Raw genomic sequence first — 19,829 nt, forward strand, 5'->3', positions numbered from 1 at the left:
ATGTGCTCTTTCTCTCTCCCTGTGGAAAGAGGCCTTCCTTCCCTGGGCTCAGTTTCCTCATCAGAGAACCAAATCCCATGTACCTTCTGGAGAGAGGAGAAGTAACACTTCTGGCACCCAATGGGCCGCATGCTGTAAGCCCTGATTATAGACTTACTGCTGTGCCGTTTTTCCATATGGTTTTCCCAAACAAGAATCCTGAACATCCGATCTCCGTTCTCCCTGCGTGCATGCTGAACAGCAGGGATATAAGAAGTTGGCTTTAATGGTATTTAATCTAAGATTCCCGATAGTCCTCTAAATCTGCCTTGCCAGCCGGCACCCAAGTACAAAATGCATGGCCTCAATTAGCGCCAGGACCTTCCACCCCCTCTCTGTAGGCCTCCTGTGCAGCCTCACCACACACATACACCCCCCTCCGCAGTGGGGGGCTCTGACCTGAACCTGCCTGAAGGTTTAGAGGTGGCTAGGAATCTCCCTAATCACTGTGTTTTGAAATGCAGGGTGATTTTGTGATGTTTTAGGGAAAAAGGGAAGGTGCCTGTGGGAAAGGGTTGGGATTCCAGGGCACAGGAAAGATCTCTCAGGAAAAAGGAGAGAAAATAACCCTGTGAAAACCCTCAAATTTAAGAACAGTAAAAAAACAAATGTCACACAGGGACAAACAAACAGCAGCCTCTTGGATTCTCTTCCAAGCAGAGGCCACCTGAACTCCTCCTCAGTGTCGCTGTAGGCTGGCAATGGGACCTGTCCACCCATTCAAGGACACTGTGGAGCTGGGCCCCTTCCCCTTGACATATCCATGCAGATACAGAGAGCGGAGAGAGGTGTCCCTGGGCTCTTTTCAACAATCTGTCGGCTGCAAGTTAGAGGCCCAGGCTTCTCTGGAGCAGGAGGCCTGAGACTTAGCATGTAAGGGACTCAGGTACCTCTTTCAGGGGGCAACCTCAGCCAGTGGGAAAGTTCATGAAGGAATCAGCCTCTCTAAGTGGAGAGAGAGGCAGGTCATGGTGAAGGTGACCTTCCCTGAGGCCTGTGCTGCCCTGGACCACACCTGAGAGCATGGTTCAGCTCATGCCCATCACCCGTCAGTAATATTTCCAGCCTCCAGGTCAGGAGCAAAGTGGATATGGCAGAGTCGGGAAGCTAAGCCCACCTCAGGTTGGGACTAACTAAAGGTTGGCCATCTTCTCTGATCATAGCCACGTGAACAGGGGTGGTCTTAGAATAGGAAAAATGTGTGCTCTGCAGTCAAAAAACATCAGTTTATACAGCCTCAGCTTTTTCATCTTTAATATGGGTAGAATCCTTAGTTTGCAGAGTTATGATGAGGCAAATAAGCAAATAAAAGCTTATGGTAAGGTATCTGGTAAGGTTTGTGTTCATAACAGGTATCCAATATAGGTCTCCCTCCCTCCCTCTCTCCCTTCCTTCCCTCCTCCTAATGGCAAAGGACAGCAGACATTTCTTTTCTTCAAGAACATAAAAGAGCTCTTTATCTTCCACTGAACACAATGTAATTGCCCAGTTGTCCCCAACAATAACATGTGGGGCAAATTCATACAAGATACAACTTCTGTTACTTTAAATGGGAGAGACTAAAAATATGGGTGTGTTCAAATCATTTCCATGAAGGCCGACAGTGCAGTTCCAGGACAGCCCCACCACACTGCCTGTACATAACTGAAAGGAAGAGAGAAAATGGCCCGGTCTAAAGAATGCCAGGCTGTCACAAAGGCACTGTGCATACTCTAGCCAGGTCCTTGCCACTAGGCAGGCTGGGAACCTCCAAGAATGCAGGACAGGCAAGGAAGACAGGGGCAAACCTCTGGGGCCTGGCTTCACATCCCCTGAAAGTACTGTGAGAGTGCGCTGACCTCTCCACCCGACTCCCCCAGCTCCAGTTCTGCCCCAACACAATCTTGCTGGATGGTCTTCAGGAAGCACAACTTTTCCTGGCTCTTCACCCAGAAATCTCCCTGTGATCCCTGTTTCCCACCAAAGGAAACAGAAGTTCTCCATCTGGCATCTGTGGTCCTCTGCAACACCATTGTGATGGAGCTGTCTGGCCTGTCCTCTATGAACCACATGCTCTAGCCAAGTGCTAATCTGAGATCCATGTCAACTGAAAATGTCCCCTTTTGACCTTCCGGGGCCTGCTCCGGTTGCCATCCCTTGCATGGCACTTTCTCCCTGGCCCACCAGCAGCTGCACCCCCATCACATGAGATCACAGTGTCCTTGGTATTCCCACAGAAGAGGGTCTCTCATTGGGCTCAACAGACTTTTTAGGGTAATTATTTGTGCTCTTGTTCTCTTTCCCCCCAAACAGGCATGCACACAAACGTGCACAAAATCATTCACCTTCTAGGGCAGGGATTGTCTCTTCCCTTATACACAGTAGAGACTCAATAAATACCTGCTGGAGCAAGAACAGCCAGCAGAATAACCGATCCATTCCTATTAGCATATGGTAAACAGAGTGCCAACAAGTTCAACAGCTCTAAAGGAGAACATGGTCCACCAACCACCAAGACAGTGCTTGTCCAGAGTACTTAATGGGCACAGTTCTAAGCACTTCTTACTGAATCCTTACCACAGCCAATAGAGCAGCTATTCTTTTTTTTTTTTTTTTTTTTTTTTCTGAGACAGAGTCTCACTATGTCACCCTTGGTAGAGTGCCATGGCATTACAGCTCACAGCAACCTCAAACTCTTGGGTTTAAGGCCTCCCAAGTAGCTGGGGACTATAGGCATCCACCATAATACCTGGCTATTTTTTGGTTTCAGTTGTCATTGTTCTTTAGCAGGTCTGGGCCAGGCTCAAACCCGCCAGCCTGGGTGTCAAGCTGGCACCCTACTCACTGAGCTACAGGCGCCAAGCCTAGAGTAGCTATTCTTATGGGCGCTATTTTATGGATGGGGAAAATAAATCATAGAAAGCTTAATAAACTGGTCCATGGTCACATATGAAAGCATAGAGTCAGTATGCTCCACCAGCACAGGAGATGGGCTCTTACTAAGGTGCCCGATGACCAAGTGGACACTAGTTAAGGATAGGCCTCCTCCAAATAAATTCCATCAATACCCCGCAGACTCCTGGAAGGAGGGAAAATCCCCAAGGGAAAGCCTCAGACTGTCCACACCCTCTGCAGAGCAGGTGAAGAATGTGATCGGATTGGGTTTTTCTATTTAAACTTATTTTGTAGAAATGAGGCAGAATTGGCCCTGGCCTAGGTCACTGCCTGCCCTGAATTTTCCCTTTGAAGATAATAGATCTGGTCAATTTAAAGGGGCCAGAGGTTAGGTGAGAAACCAATAAGCCCCTTAAAAGTTTAAGCTGCCTAACTAATCAGTGAATTATGGACTCATCAATGAATCATAGAAGTAAGAGATAACAGAGCCCCCCCCCAGGTCACGTGCCCATCCCCCCAATGTGGGGGATTTTCTCTGCAGCATTTTCTGTGAGTACTTCTCCAGTCTAATTAGAAATGACCAAGCAATGGGGTTCCCACCATTGCCTCTTGGGGAACTATTCTGCCGTCTAAGAGACCTAATTATTAGGAAATTGATCATTATATTCATACTGAATTCTTTCTCCACACAGTTGTATCACATTGCTTCTTAATTGTTCTCCTTTTGACCCTGCCTCCTCCTCCCTCAAACAATTCCTCTTAAGCACTTCAATTACTTTTTCCCTCCACTGATTCCCAGCCAGCCCACCAGGGAATGAGTGGAGAGGAAAGAGAGAAATGAGCAATGGAAGAGGAAGGAACAGAGGCCTGGCAGCCCAGGAGGGTCGCACAGTCCACTGGAAGGCACTTGGCGTCACTCACAGGCTTTCCCCCACCTGACAGAACCCAGAGCAGACAGAGGGCCATGGAATACCAAAGTCCCCTCTCATCAGGGTGTCCAGCTGAGCAAAAGGCATGGCACAGCCTCTGGAACTTTACTGGGCCCCACTGCTGCAGGTGCAAGACCTGGACAGGTGAGGGCAGGTGAAGCAAAGCAGAAGCGAGGGGAGTGGGAGGGGATAGTGGGAGGGGCTCCATTACCAGCATCATCCTCTTTGGCATAACACTGCTAGCCTGGCCTCGAATCAACAAATCCTATAATCTCCATTTAGGCAGAAGGGGAGAAAAATTCACAAAAAACTGAACCAAGCTCACAGTGATTCTCGCACTCCAACAATGGGTGCATGAGTGTCCTGGAGGCCTGTCCCTAACCAATGATCTTCTTGGCAAGTCTAGGCATTATGGTACCAAGGCCCTTTGAAGAGTTCTAACTTTGTTAGCTGGGTAAATATATCTTAATGGAGAGAAAGAAGGAAGGAAGAGAGAGGGAGGAAGGGAGGGAGGGAGAATGGATTAAGAAAATTAAGAAGGTTAGAGAGAAAGATAGTTGGTGTGGGGAATATTAAATTTGGAGAACTGGATCTGGAGTTCAACAGGGAAGTGTCAGGTAGAAATACTATTATGGTTTCATAAGAGAATGTGTAGGCAGTAGCTGAAGCCACAGAGTTGGTAAAAACTTGAGGGAAGAGTGTGTTATTAGATAAGTAGATGGAGGATAAAACTTGAGAGCAAGCTGCATGTCTGGACTGGATGGGAGACATGTGAGGAGTGGAAGAGGAAAAGTCTCTGACAACAAGGACAGCAGTGTCAATATGACTGTGCCACAGGGAAGGTGGGTAAGATCAAGACTCAGAAGAAAGTGGCCACTGGGAGGTAGCCAAGGGCCCCAAGTGAGCACAAGGTATAGTGATTAGAGTAGAAGCCAGATCAAAAACTAGGTTTGTGCTGCTTGGATAGAAAGCTGAAGAAGGGGAAGAATACAGGCCATTCTTCACACACATTGGGGGTTGGAACTAGCTTGAAAGGAAGGTAGGGTTAAACAAAAACTTAATTCTTAGTAAAGGAGAGACTCAGTAATATTTACAAGGAGTCAATGCAAGGAAGGAGGAGGAGGATAATTGATGAATAAGGATTCTAGGACGTTTATGAAGCAATGTAACCAAGGGCAGAAGTGGAAGAGTGTGAAACATCTCTTGAGGAAAAGGTCATGAAAGAAGATAGTTCAAGGATTAGGTATGGTTGGTGGTGGAATGGAGGTAAGTTGAGGTAATTCAAATCTGTTGACCAGCATTTTTTTCATTGCAATAGGAAAAGTCATCTCTTATGTGTGAGTGGACAGACAGAATGGTGAATGTCATTATTTCTGCCACTAGAATGATTGTCTCTAGTGGCCCATGGAAGAGGTAACAAGAGATGAACTAACATCAGAGTCAGGACTTCCAGTGACACAGGGAAGGTACAGAATTAAGAAAGCATTCCATCTTAGGGTCATGCAAATGCAGGGCTAGAACCAAGAGCAAGGGCCTCTTTAAAGTTTGCCCTGTAGGTAGTTCCTTCACCCCTACCCTAGTCCTGGGCCTGGCATTACTAAATAGCTTTGGCCATCTGGCTGAGATTGGAAATCATCGATTTTTAATGTAGTAGAACATCATGGTTAGGAAATTTTCTTCCACAGTGCTCAGAAGCCCAGGACAAGAAATGAAAAGAGAGAGAGAGAGAGAAGGAGGGGAGGGGAGAGTGGAGGGGGGAGAGAGAGAGAGGGAGTCAGTTCATTAGCCAGACATTGGAGAAACAGATAAAACAAGAAGTCAAAGGAGCGAGAAAACTGAATGCTTGTGAGAGTACAGTTGAAATGGTTGTCACACAAGGTAGGAAGAGGAATGAAGCTAGGAGGGAGTGGTACACTGCTAACATAAGGAAAGGTCAAGAGACAGGGAGTCCCAAGGAGACCAAAGAACATATTTCAAGGGCATGAAAGAGTGAGGACTGATAGAAGGATCAGAGGTTGTGGTCAGAAAGGAGAATTTCAGAGTTCAGGATTTCAAAAATGGAGCAACTCCAGTTGATGACAAGGTCTAGTAGTTGCTATGGGAGCAGCTGCTAAAGTGGAGTTGAGTGGAGGTTGTTGGAGAACGAGGGTGTCAGGAGCTGCGAAGGGTGAAGCACTAGGTGAGGCACTCCATGGGACATGGTTGCAGTGGTTGGAGGGGAAAAAATTGCTTTGCTGTCCAAACACTTTTAACATAACTAGGAGGGGGGATAAGAACAATTCTTCACATATATCCATCTATCCTTGTGGCCCAAGTCAAAATCATACTAAGATACTTACTAACATAAAGTACAGTAGATTCCTACTCTCACATCGGTGTGTGGCTTTCTAGATTAACTCTTCTAGATTATGTTTTTACTACTCATCATTACATATCTTGGGACAACATACAAATTAAAGCTTACATGAATCCATCCAGTTATGGGTATAATTAAGTGCTATTATAATATCATCAAGAAAAACCTCCTTCTACCGTCTATAGCTAAAATTTTTGTCCCATGCTGTAGAAAAGCTTATATGTGCAAGAGGAAGATTTCTATTTCCTACACTTTGTGCTCTAGTATGTGAAAAAAATATTTGTTTCTTTTTTCCTGTCCTGAGCCCTACTTCTTGTCAATGCTTCAGTTCACACTGAACTGCTCAATGAATAAAGAAAACCATCTGGTCCAGAAGGACTTAACTCAAAAAAACATAACAGGTCAATTCAGCCATTTTTATTGAAACAAAAACAAAATCCAGCATTTAGAGTCCCAAAGACACTGGGCCTAAAGTAATCACACTTGACCTCAGAGCTTGGACAAGAGGTCATTTCCATGTGATGATAACCCAGCTGAGGCTAATGAGCACTTTTACAGGACTCCATCTGTTAAGGAACCTATGCCAGTACTAGCACCAATCATTTTGGCCACTCTGTTCCAGTAGAAAACTTAAGAACATCTCAGAAATCCATGTCTATAGATTCTCTAAGGTTCTTCACACAAAAGAAAACCAGGAATCTAAAAGTACCACCAAATAAAACTGGAGGGCCCAAGCATGCAGCTACCACAATGGGCATAAAAGATGCAATTTTCCCCTACATCTTCTGTTCAGCAGACATTTAATAATTGTAAACCTACTGATATAAGCTCGATCATCTCACCTTCTCTTCATATACAAAATTTTACTGATGTTTCAACTAATTGTCAACATTTGAGGGGTCTGGATAAAGGGAGCATATCTTTGTACTCTTTGGAAAATCCATCACAGTTTCAAGAAAAACGGTAGACCTCAAAGACGCGAGAGCAATTGCATTTAAGAAACCCTTTAGGACTCCATCACTGAGTCTAGTTTCTTTTTACTGTCTCTCCCAACAAGATATTCAAGAATCCCTCCTTTACCACTCGAACAAAGATTTCTGTCCTTAAATACCAAACCTCAAATCTCACCTCTTCCAGTAAGTCTTCTCCACATAGTCCAAGCCAGGGTTTTCCAACATTTCTTTTTCTGCCACACATTGAAAGAATAAGACTTGTTTGGGGCCCCACATTAAGTACACAAACACTAATGAAAGCTCATGAGGAAAAAAAAAGTTCATGCATACTTTTTATGATATAAGACACCACAAATAAGTGAAAAAAGTCTTCAAAAAATTAGCATGAGCCCCCTGGCCCACAGGTTAGATACCCTCTTTAAGCCTTTAACGTGTCTCCTTTCTAAAGGAAAAACTTTGCATGGTTTGGGGACCAATGTCTGAAGCAAGCAGCATTCATTCAGACTGCTAACACATCCATATAAATAAACTAGCTTTTCTTTTATCCAATATAGATTAGCTGGATGTAAATAACAAGTACGAAGAATAGAGAAGGTAAAAAAATGAAAGCTTACTATTATTTCAGCCACAAGAAGCTCACTTTCCATTTTACTGTATCTAAAATGGTAGAGCATGGTTTCAAACATCATTCTCCAATACAAGGAACCAAGGCTGCTTGGAGAAATGGCTGATCATAGAGTGAGGGCAGGGAAGACACACAATGAGCCTAAAACAATGAACAGCACCTGAAAGTGAGGAAAGTGCTCACTAAATGAAAAGATGAGAACTTGTCCAAGGAGTCCTGAAGCCAACTTGGAAGAGTTTCCAACGGTCCAAACTACAACAATATGAGGAACAAAATAAATAACATTGTCACCTTATAATCCAAAGTATAAAATAAATACCCACAAGTCCACACTGATATAAATAAACTATGAATAAATAGAACAGACAACTCCCCCTTACAGAAGTTTTCCAAATAATTCATGCAGACACTCCCCCACCAGGAAGTGGCGCCTAACTGCTCCCACCTCCAGCCCACCTGGCTTGAACACAGGCTGCACTGAGTAACTTGCTCCCAAAGAGAGTATACAAGGGAGGAGGGACTTCACAGTGGAGAAACCCAGCAAACACTACCTTGGCCAGGTGATGAAGGTTATCATCAGTTGGTAGCATACAGCCTTGATATGGAACGATGAGAAGGTCACTTCACCTCTGTGGTCTTCCTCCTAAAACCATGTTGCCCCAGTCTAACTGTGAGAAAAACATCAAACAAGCTCAAATTGAGAGACATCCTACAAAATACCTCACAAGTACTCCTCACAACTGTCAAGGTCATCAAAAACAATGAAAATTGAAGATGCTGTCACAGATTGGAAGAAGGCATGGAGACATGACAAGTAAATGGTGTCTCAGATGGGGGTCCTGAAACAGGCAAGAACAAAATGTAAAACCAATGGAATCTGAGCAAAACATAGACTTTATTTAATAGGACTGTATCAATGTTGGTCCCCTAGTTTAACAAATGTATCATAGGAATGCAATGTCATTCATAAAGTAAACAGTGAGGGACATATAGAGATGGTCCATACTGTCCTTGTAATTTTTCTAGAAGACTAAACCTATTCTAAAACAAAAAGTTTATTTTAAAATGGAAAGAATGAGAGAAGAATTTACTGAACTTATAACTAAAAGGAACCTTAGAGACCCCCTAGATCAGTGACTTTCAACTGGTGTGCCATGAAAATTTTTACAGATCATTAATTAAATTATTTTCAAAAGAAGTTTAAAGCACAGTAACTATATTCTTTTTTCACTCTTTTTTGGATCAACATAATTTAAATGTGCTTTGGAAGTTTAATTATAAGTGTTCCCTGAGACAAAAAAGGTTGAAAAACACTGACCTAGATGAACCCCTTGTCATCTGTGGCAACTGAGACCCAGAAGGGTTCAATGTGATGCTCCCGGCTACACAGCGAGAAAACTAGAACTGAAGCCAGGTTCTCTTGAACCCCAGTGTAAGAATGGATAGTTAGATGTGAACTCCCAAGCAGAAGATGAATGTGGACTTTGCAAGACAACACTTGCTTTAAATCTAATAGAGTATGGCCCCCAACCCTTTTGGCACTGTGGACCTGTTTCATGGAGGACAAGTTTTCCACAGACAGGAGGTGTGGGGAGGGATGGGACATGAGACAGGGCTCAGGCAGTGGTACTGTGCAACCTGGTTCCTAACAGGCCAAAAACCATTACCAGTTGTAGACCAGGCGTTGGGGACTGCAGCTTTAGACCAAGAGTGTGAGGAGGAAGAGCCAGATGTACAAACTGCCTGGCAAGGTAGAGATTCAGTCATTGCAGGCAGAGCAGAGCCCCCCAATGGCTCCCTGGGCAGAATCGGTCTGAGTTTTTCATTAGCTCCAGGGGCTAAGAGCATCTTATTTTGCTGGTTGTGTCTGTTTTCCCCTGGGGGAAGAAAATAGAAAACCTTGGTTCAAGAATTAGTTGGGAACCAAAATGAATAGTAATGAGGCTATTTCTATCAAAATAGCTTCATTACCATGCCGGCGTCTGATAAAACCAAATATTCAATTCTCTCTAGCAAGGAAGGTGCTAAAGGCAGTGTCCTTCCACCTTTGGGGGAGAAAGAATCTATAATTTAAATGTTTTAAGATCTTCCCATTCATGCATACCCATTTCTGATTGAACCAATTGGGATACACATTTTCTCCAGCACAATCTTTAAAAACCTAAGGAGATTATGAAATACTATTAGTTTGGGGCTTTTAAAAAAAAATACTTGGTTTTATCAAAAAAAAGAGCACATATACTCAAGAATGTCTTTATAATAATAATTTGCTCTAATTCTGGTGGTGAAAGAAATATATTTTTTTTAATTTTGAAAGCTATCCCTTGGCCATGGACCAGGCTTTAGGAATTGTATAAAACTACTCAAATTCTCCTTGATGTTATTGAGCTACAAGACAGCACAGATTGTTCATTAAACATGGTGGTGGAAGAGTCTGTCAGCTGAACTTCTCTGCTATGCTGATATATCCCTGAATCTTCAACAAACTCAGAAGCTGATTCTCCATCTCAACAGACAAGAATAGGCAATCAAATCTCTACTATCCCCATCCCCAGAACTCACTGTTACCTAGGCTAACTTCCCATGATAGGAGCTAATTCCTGTGCAATCAGGCATTTATGTACCATTCTTCCCTTGCTCCCTCCTCATTATTACCTATAATCAAGGAAATGTAGAGGGAAATAATGAACTATTTGCATTACAAAAAAAAAATACCCCACAAAACATTGGAACCCAACTCTGAACCAAAGTCCCAGAGGAGCACTGTAATTTTAGCAGGATATTATTTCTTTCCTCCAAAAACTAATGAATGGGCAAAATTCCAGATTGGTAAGTCATGAGCCACTCATCCCATCTTCCACCTGTATCCCTCCTTGCAGAGAAGTCCTGGAACTTTCCCACTCAGCCCAAGTCCGAGCAGTCCATCAGTCTGTTCGGTCACTCCAGGAACAGTTAACCTCGATGATTATTTTCCACTCAGTAGTAAAACCTTTCCCTTTACACAGCTTGAGAGTTCCGACTCTGCACTTTTCCTTACTCTGCCAGCCATTTAAACCAGAAACTCCAGGCAAGCCGAGCGGAAGACATCGTTTGTAAGCTCTGCTTGCCAAGGCGGGAGGTCTGAGGGGCTCTCCCAACCACTGCAATAGAGCCTTTTAACACTGAACAGTGCAAATTGTCCACCAGGGATGACTTGAAATGTCTCTTCAATGCACAGCGTCTGGCGCCTCCAGCCTGGCTCCAACTGAGTTTCTACCACTTATGAAGGACTCTTGCAAAACAGCCCTATGGATTCTGGCTGGCTCAAGTAAAAGACACAGTTTCAAATAAATTAGGAAAACTTCAAGATGGGAGACAAAAGACTAGGAATCTTCTTATAAAAATTTGAGTCACTTGCCCCTGAACAAAATACTGTTATCTAGTTAAACATACGCATACACACAGAGACGGCTACTGAAAGCAAATCCACTTGTTAATGTTCAACTCTCCTATCTGGTGAGGGAACAGGCTAGCAATAAAGGGCAGATAGATCAGTTCTTTTAGGCAGACACACCACCGATAAATCAGAAACAATAAAGCTGGAGACAGGCTTGCTGGGCCCCAGCTGGTATTGCTTATATCTGTCCTAAGCAATCAGGAATCACGAAGAAACTCCTTTTTAGAATGCCTAACCACAAGACTTCACAGTGACCGCCTCAATCCCACATGCCCATGTGCTGAAGGGGGGTGCCAAAGAGTGGATACCTTTATTCTTTTTGACAAGATCAATCAGCCTCTCTGGCATTTCCCCATGGCCCACTCCTCCCGGACCACCTCCCCTCCTCCATCGTAAGCCCACGTCCAAGAAAACAGTTAGGAATGAGGCATCACCTCTTTCCTTTGCCTTTGCCAGACGCTAGCCAAACTTTCATACACCCTGTCCTGGGGCACCTTGGAGGAGATGAGCACAGTTGTCCCCAAGAGGGTGAATGGAAACACTGTGCCCTGAAATCCAGAAAAGTCAAAATCACACACAGCACACCCTGGTCCTCAAACAATGGCATCTTAATACTTTCACCATGCCAATTAACTGGATTTCTATCCAAAATCTCTCCCACATCAAACTAAACATTCTGGCAAGATAAAGGAGTTCAGTGATACAAGATCAGCAGGGTGAACTGCAAACTCATTTACCCTCTGCAGCCCCAGGAAGGACGGTAGTTCTCTGGCCAGAACCAGGCCCTCCCTCCTTCCTCATCATTCCTCTCACACCTGTTCCCACACAGAAACATGGGCCCAGCCGGTCCTAGTCAAGGAACAAACTCTGGGCACCTCTCAGCCTTTGCGAATAGACTGGCTTCCTCTCCATCCTTTCATTGTGGGGGCCACAAATGGCATCTCATTTTCATTAATTACGGCAGCCCCTACCTATTGTCAGTCATCAGAACCTACCATATGGTTACCATCAGGTGCGCTCAAGTTCCTATTATGTGGCATTCCCCGATGCCCTAAATAGATATTGCAGAATCTGCTTGTGTTTTTACAAGGCCACTTATATTTCAAAGAAGCTCATTCTGCTTTGAGAGATTGCTAAAGGGGGCCTTGCTGTTCAACTGTGCTCTATTGAAAACCCCTGTGCTGCCTAATGAGCGCTGCCTCCCTGTTCTCCCTCACCACCATCCTGCAAGGGGGAGGAGCCTATAGACTACTGACTTTGGGGAAGAGATTTAGGGGGTGCTTGTCCACAATTTTAGACAAGTAAAGTATAGGGGAGGACGTTCAGAGAGCTGGTGAAAGGGTATATCAACTCCCAATCAAAACTAGATTCATAAGAAACAAGAATCAGCCAAAAGAGCCTCAAAGGAATTGTGTCCATAAACTATGTCATACTTTATATCACCTGGAAGAAATCCTTTTAAACATTTTTATATCTGCTACTGACCAACTCTGTGCTTTCTGGGATACTATAAGAAGACTTCATGAGAAACCCCATACTGGGGAATGTGCTCATGGAACAACCAGTCCATCCTTCCACCTTAATTTCATTCCATCTGGACCTTGAGTGTGTTCATTCTTTTTCCATCACCATAGGTGTAAACCTTGAAAAACCCCTCTCTGGATCCTTACACTCTGAAGAAGGTACAGTGTCATGTGGCCTGGGTAGAAATCCTGTGTAATTACTTAAGCCTGAAGTAAAGGTGATGTCTGTTGAACATGATCTTCTACCTACAGTTGCAGGGGCTTTGTGGCATTGGCTATATTTCTAGTGGTTGTATAGAGAGCATCCAGGACTGAATTGATGCTGAAAAATTTATAATTTTTGATAAGATTATCTTCAGTGGGACATTTCCAGAAAATTGCTCCAACATTTAATTTTGTCAACTGGGTCATACAGAAACATACACTTGCCATCTATGTCTATGCTGAACTTAGTTTATACATATAAACACTTCCTATTTCTGGGTTTCACTTGAACTTACATTTCTCAGGACCTGGTAGCCCTGGAGAATAAGCCATTAACTCAGCATAAAGGTCTGGAAGTGTGCACACACATACGTGCATGTGTACACATACACACTTCTCTGCAATGATCAGGAGAATGGAAATAAAATGAAGTGCAGAATGCTGACTTCAATTCCACCACCACTACAGTTTTAAAAAGCTCACTGTTTTAAGCCAAAATGATTCTCTGTTTTAAACGGCTTACTATTAGCCAAAAATTTTCAGAAACTCTCTGGGATGAACTAGACTTGATTTTTCAGCCTGAGAATAGAAGAGTCTTTGGAACAAGGCACCCTCTGTTTTCCTATAAACATTAACATTCTTTAAGGAAGTGAGGGTGACATGGGCATACTGTATTGGCTCACCCTCTTTGTAGACAAATTAGTGGGTGACAAGGGGAGGCTACACCTCTGGCAGAAAGGTATCAAATACAGTCATCATCTCTGCTCTTGGTAGGGGGGGTGCACACATACACAATGGCAATGTCCAAGCTGGTCACTATGGCCTTGCAGACATTTCATAAATAGAAACCAACCCCATTTGGGAAAAATGAGTCGCCAGAACAGAAAAGCAGGTCAGTAACCAGGGCTCAAGGTCACATTTCTACAAACACCTGCTTGTTCTCAGATAACACCTGCTCAGAATTTCAAACAAAAAAGGGCAGGGCTCTCTATATAAAGTCATTCCCTGTAAGCTGTGAAGAGAGGCACAACCCTCTGGGTATGATTAAGGAAAAGACAATAGGTGGGCAAACTCCCAGAGTGTTCCAAAGAATTGAGTCTCCTCCCTGCTTCACCCCCAGCACAGACATCCTTTGACATGCATTTGGACAGCTGTTAGGAGCTCCCACAGCCTGTGGTAAGGTGTTCCATTTAGAATGACCAGAGCATTAACCCTAAGGGTAAATCATGACAACTAGTAGAATAAGTCCCTAGTTGGAACAATATCTGGAGAAAATTACCATTAAATACAAAGTACTCTCTTTTTATCTGTTATTCCCACACATCAAACAGCTGTTGTTTCAGCTTTCAAATTCAAATTATAACTCTAAAGACCTTCCAAGAAGAGAGGATGGGTCAAAAGAAGAGACCAAAAAGAAAATCTCTAAGTCTTCCATCTTCTCTATTGAACCTACTGGACTTATGAACTTTATTCTTATCAAGGTGTAGCACATTAAAAGTAGCCACAAATCTTTGCAACTTCTTCCACTGAAAAATAAAATCTAACTCCTCTCCCCTTGAAATTAGTAGGGTCTGTAACTGGTAGAGACCAATAGAATACGGCAGAAGTAACACTGGGCCAATTTTTCAGGCCCAGTCCTTAAGAAACTGGAAATTTTCATCTCCTCTCTTATAGGACACATGCTTCTTGCATTTCAAATCAGGCTTGGACTAGTGCATTGCCTGATGCCCGCAGTGTGGCTAACTCTATGTGAGCAACAATAACTTCTAAACTTCTCAGGGTCAAGACCCCAAAGACCATAGCTAATAAGAAAAAGACTCTGATATTAGAAACCTTTCAAGTTACTCTAAAAGCAGGCAGGGACATGAAGCTGAGACTTACTGATCATAAGACAATCTACTCCCAACATCACGCCTTTGTTGTTTTTTATCTAATTTCCATACGGCTATTGAGATGAGCTGAACTAGACTGCACTGAGGGGCTGAATTGAGTGACACAGGTCTTTGGGAAGCTGGCAAATGGGAGTTCCATGGCTATTGGCATGGACAGGTTTCTTTCAGGAGAGGAATATGCTGGTGGTCTTTGGGAGGAGTGGCCAAGAAGGAGATGAATGAGGGTAAGAACATCAACAAGCCAAGCTGCTAAGAGTAGATGTGGCCTGTTATCGCTTCTGCTCTTCTCGTATTTTCACAAACAAACCTAGCACAGGACTAAATAGATACTATGTACGTAAGAAATGTGACTTGAATCTGGAGTTGGAATTGAATTGAATTGGAATTGGAATTGACTTCTACTGAATATAAAAATGAGCCTGAAATTTTGACCACAAATAAACAGAAAAGTAGTCTAGGAGGTGGTTGCTTAAGTACAACAGTGACCTTTATCTGCCTTGTGAGTAACTTTCACTGGGACAGATCAAAGTTGATTCACAAGAAGTTACTGTGAGCCTTAGGCCAAGTGGGGGACAGGGAAACGTGATTCCTGGCATCTTCCCTTCCGAACCAGGCCTACAACTTTCTACTCCCAGGCTACCTTTTGTGTCTTGATCTATATACCTCCCTGTCTCCCCAGAGATTGTGTCTGTCCAATTTACAAAAACTTCATTCTCACATCTAATTTGAACTTCTTCCTCCTCTTCCCTCCAGGTCTAGGCTGGAGCTGAACCTCAGTAGTATAGAGCAGAGAGAAGGCCTGGCCTGGCCTTGGAAACCTGCACCACCCCTTCCTCTTCTAGGTGCCATCTCCTTCAGTGGGGGCTGGTGGGAGAGTGAAAGGGACAGCTAGAAGGCTTTACTGAAGCCTCCTTAGTGTTCACAATGAGTTATTCTAACTCATTGTCTCTTTGCTCACTGAGACTGGACGGGGGCATCAACCTGCCCTATTGACCAAGATGACCCTCAAACAGTTCCCCTGGGTGCTACAGCCAGGTAATTTGGGGCATATTTTGTAATGAACACAAACAACATTCCTTTGCTACCCTGAAGTCAGAGCCTCCACCATCATCAGTTATCATGGACTACAGGAAAACCAATGGGCAAAGGCAAAAATCTGTCTTCTGTCCTTTGACGCACACCTTTCCCCATCTCTGCCCTTCTGGTTCCTCATGGGAGAGGTGGGATGGTCAGACTAGTTCTTGGAGCTGACACCAACCTGAAAGCCTTGTGGAGAAGTTACTGCCCTGGCTGTAGTTTGTCCTCAGCCTTGAGCCTCGGCTACAACTTCAGGAGCTCAGCACCATACCAGTTATGCTCTGACATTTGGCTGACATATTGAACTTCCAAACTTTACATCTTAGCTTATGAAATTGGAAAGCCACTGCTCTAGACCATAAAGCCCAGCCCTAACTACATGGGATGTTGTGTTCCTTCTATAGTTCTAGCTGTTTAGGTTGTACTTCCTCACATCCTCGGGAAGGGGCTTATCTTGCTCATCCCTGCTCCACGCCTTGCCCTTTGCACATGCTTGGCACACCCAGGGATGCCCATGGGTGGCCCTTCTGCTTGCCATCCAGGTTCTACCCTCACTACTTGCTATATGAATCTCAGCAGGGTCTCACTAACAGCATATTGGAAATGCAGCTTTCCTGGCCCACATGGACAGGTTTTTTGTCTATTTTCGTCCTTTCCCTGCTCTGTTTAAATATGGTGTCTGTGACTGAGTTTCGTGTTCCGGAGGCATGCGGTCCAGAGAGAAGGAGCCAGAGTTGCTTCTCTGCCTTGGCGCTCAGGAAAGAGCAAATGGGGCTGCCACCTGCCCGGTCTGGGGACGGTTCCAGAATGGCTCAGGTTATTCACAGCACAGATCCACCCGGGGGTAAAAATACCATCCCAGAAGGACTCTCCTTCTAGCCACAAAAATACCTATATGGGTATAGAGATACACTCAAAAATGACACAAGGTTTGGGAGAAACCGTCTCCTTGGAAAAGAACTGAAGTAATTAGTATTGGCCTTACAAAAGAGAAAATAAAGAGATCCAGGAGGGAAGAATGAGGGCAGTTCAAGAAAGGTATAAACTTAAGATATAGCAAGAAAAATATGGTTTAGACTATAGGAAGAACTTCCTGACCATGAGACACAGAAGACCGTTATAAGGTGTCTCCTTGAAAGATACAGAAGAGAAGATCTTTGTGGAGAATCAAAAGCAGCCCCAAATTAAAAACTCCAAAAACAACAGATGCTGGTATGGATGCAGAGAGACAGGAACTCTTATACACTGTTGGTGGGACTGCAAACTAGTGCAATCTCTATGGAAAATTGTTTGGAGATAACACAAATAACTTACTGTATACCTACTCTTTGATCCAGCAATCCCACTGGTGGATATATAGCCAAAGGAAAAAAGGGTCATTTTATAAAAAGAACATCTGTGCTTGAATGTTTATGGCAGCACAATCCACAATCACAAAGATGTGGAAACAATCCAAGTGCCTACTAATGCATGAGTGGATTAATAAAATGTGGTATATGCATACTCAGGAGTACTACTCAGCCATAAAAAGAATGGCAAGCTAGTATGGTTTTGGACAACCTGGAGGGAACTGGGAACCACTCTTTTAAGTGAAACATCACAAGAATGGAGAAACAAACACATGTACTCAATACCAATGTGGAACCAATTAATCAACACTTAAGTGCACATATGGAAGTAAATCTCAAGGAAAATCAAGCTGTGGGGAGGGGTAGAGGAAGGGATGGGTAAATTGCCACCTACTGAGTAGGGAACACATTATCCAGGTGAAGGGCTCACAATTTTGACTCAATCTGTACAAAAACAAAGTATATAAACAAAACCTGTGTGCTTTCTAACATTCTGAAATTAAACAAACAAACAAATATTTAAATAAATAAAATAAACAGACCTAGCCCAAAGCAAAGGATTAAACTGGGCAGTTCTACAAAGTTCCCACTGGGCTTGGGCATTTGCAGTACAATTTAGAGGACTCCCTTCCTTGTGGAAGCCTCCTATTCATGTTCCTTGTCCATATGTCCTCTTTTGAGCTTTATCTTCCTACTGTAAACTCATTTACACAATCTCCATGCCACACACACAAGACTTGATGGAGCATGAAATGAAGAGATCAACTTACCTTTTTAGAAAGTCCACATTTTGGCCCATTCCTTCTCAAAGATTCCTACCCTGGAACTGGAACTCGCAAAGGTTCCTCCACTTTACGCTTCACCATTAGGGTCCTAATCCCTTTTCACTATCTTTTCCTATCTGCCTTAGGACCAGTCTCATACTTTCTGAGCTGCCTCATTCTAGCCTTTGCATGCCATGAGTCATGCCTCCACATCCTACACACCAACTTTGGAAGTGGATGGTCCCAAGAATTCATTGCAAATCCTATTCTCCCTTGGACTTGGACTTGGACTTGTCCAAGAGACCCAGAGACCCCATCCTTAGGAATCAAAGAGGGAGTCTTCACAATATGGCTGAATTTCCATATGGAAATTTCCATATTTCCAGGGGTGAGGGTGCTATTCCTTGAGGTGCTGCTGATCCCATGTGTGTTACCAGCCACTTGTCTTCTTCAGCTCTCCAAAGTTATTCTGAACCTTGATTTAAATCAGGGGTAGAGGGGAGACAATTGTCCAAATTCTCAAAAAGATATTAAAAAACAACCAAAGGACTAAAATACGGAAGCAAATTTCTGTGCCACTATGTGGTTGATGTTTAAAATAAACTGAAGAATTTCCCTCCATGCCAAGGAAGCAGAGTTCTGGCTCCTTCCCTCTGGACTGCATGCTTCAGAGACATGAAACACAACCCAGAAACCACACTGAAGCAAAGCACATAAAGATGAACGTGGAAAAACCTGAGTATGTAGGTAAGGAACACTGCATGGAGCGTGCGGAGTAAAAACCTGCTAATTGAGGGAAAATGGGCCTGGTGACACATTCTGAGTGTATTCATTGCCCTAGGTTGGAGTTTTCTGATATTTTCATTTCTTTTGAATACAAGTTTGTCTCTTCATTAATGTTATACAATATTCAAATGCTGACCAACTTAAAAAAGGAACCACTTAAGCCATTAAAACCTATTGTTGGAATTACTCAGCCAGAATGCCCTCTTCAGCTCACATCTGTGTTTCAAGAACAGGTGACTCTGCAAGTTGTGGCTTAAGGGGATGCAACAGTCCAAACACGGGGGCTGGGAGGGGAGCGTTCCAGCACCAAGGGATCAGTAAATGAAAACAGAGTCAGGTGGCAAAGTGTGCTGGGTTCTATTACTGTGGAGAGATCTGTGGTTCTTCCTCTTTTTGTTCCATCTGAGGAATTAACTCAAAAATAAAGTATTTCAAATATCAAACTAACTAGAAACAGCTGTTGCCATTTCCTCTGCTTTGGTAGCCCCCACAAAATTTCAGTTCCGAAACCAGCAGAGGGCAATTCTGTGGAAACCTCTTAGGACAATGCTGTGGGCCTTAGTCAATAAGAACAATGATGATAATAAAAACAATGGCAGCTGACAGCACCATGTTTGCTAAGTGCCTGGCTCTGTTCTAAGTGCCTTACACCTGACTCTCACAACAGCATGATGATGTAGGTGCTGTAGTCACTCCATTACCCAGACTGGGAGGTGGGCTGCTCATTTTGGCTGAAGGAAGCTGTAAGTTCCCTGAGAGAATCTTTTGTCTCTTCCCACCTTCTGTAATACTGGTAATAGTAAAAGCTAAAATTTATTGAACATCAAATGTGTCAGATGCTGTGAAAAATGCTTTGGCACTTTATCTCAATCAATCTTTACAATAAACCTAAGCCCATTTTACCTGTTAGGCAACTGAGGCTCAGAAAGATTTAAAAAATAGCCTAAACTAGCAAAGCTAGAATGTAGTAGAGCTTAGATCCAATTCCAGTCCGTCTCATTACACAGTCATGGCTCCTCAGT

This window comes from Otolemur garnettii, unplaced genomic scaffold (genome assembly GCF_000181295.1).
Source record: "Otolemur garnettii isolate 467f Iridium unplaced genomic scaffold, OtoGar3 scaffold00024, whole genome shotgun sequence".
NCBI lineage: Eukaryota > Metazoa > Chordata > Mammalia > Primates > Galagidae > Otolemur > Otolemur garnettii.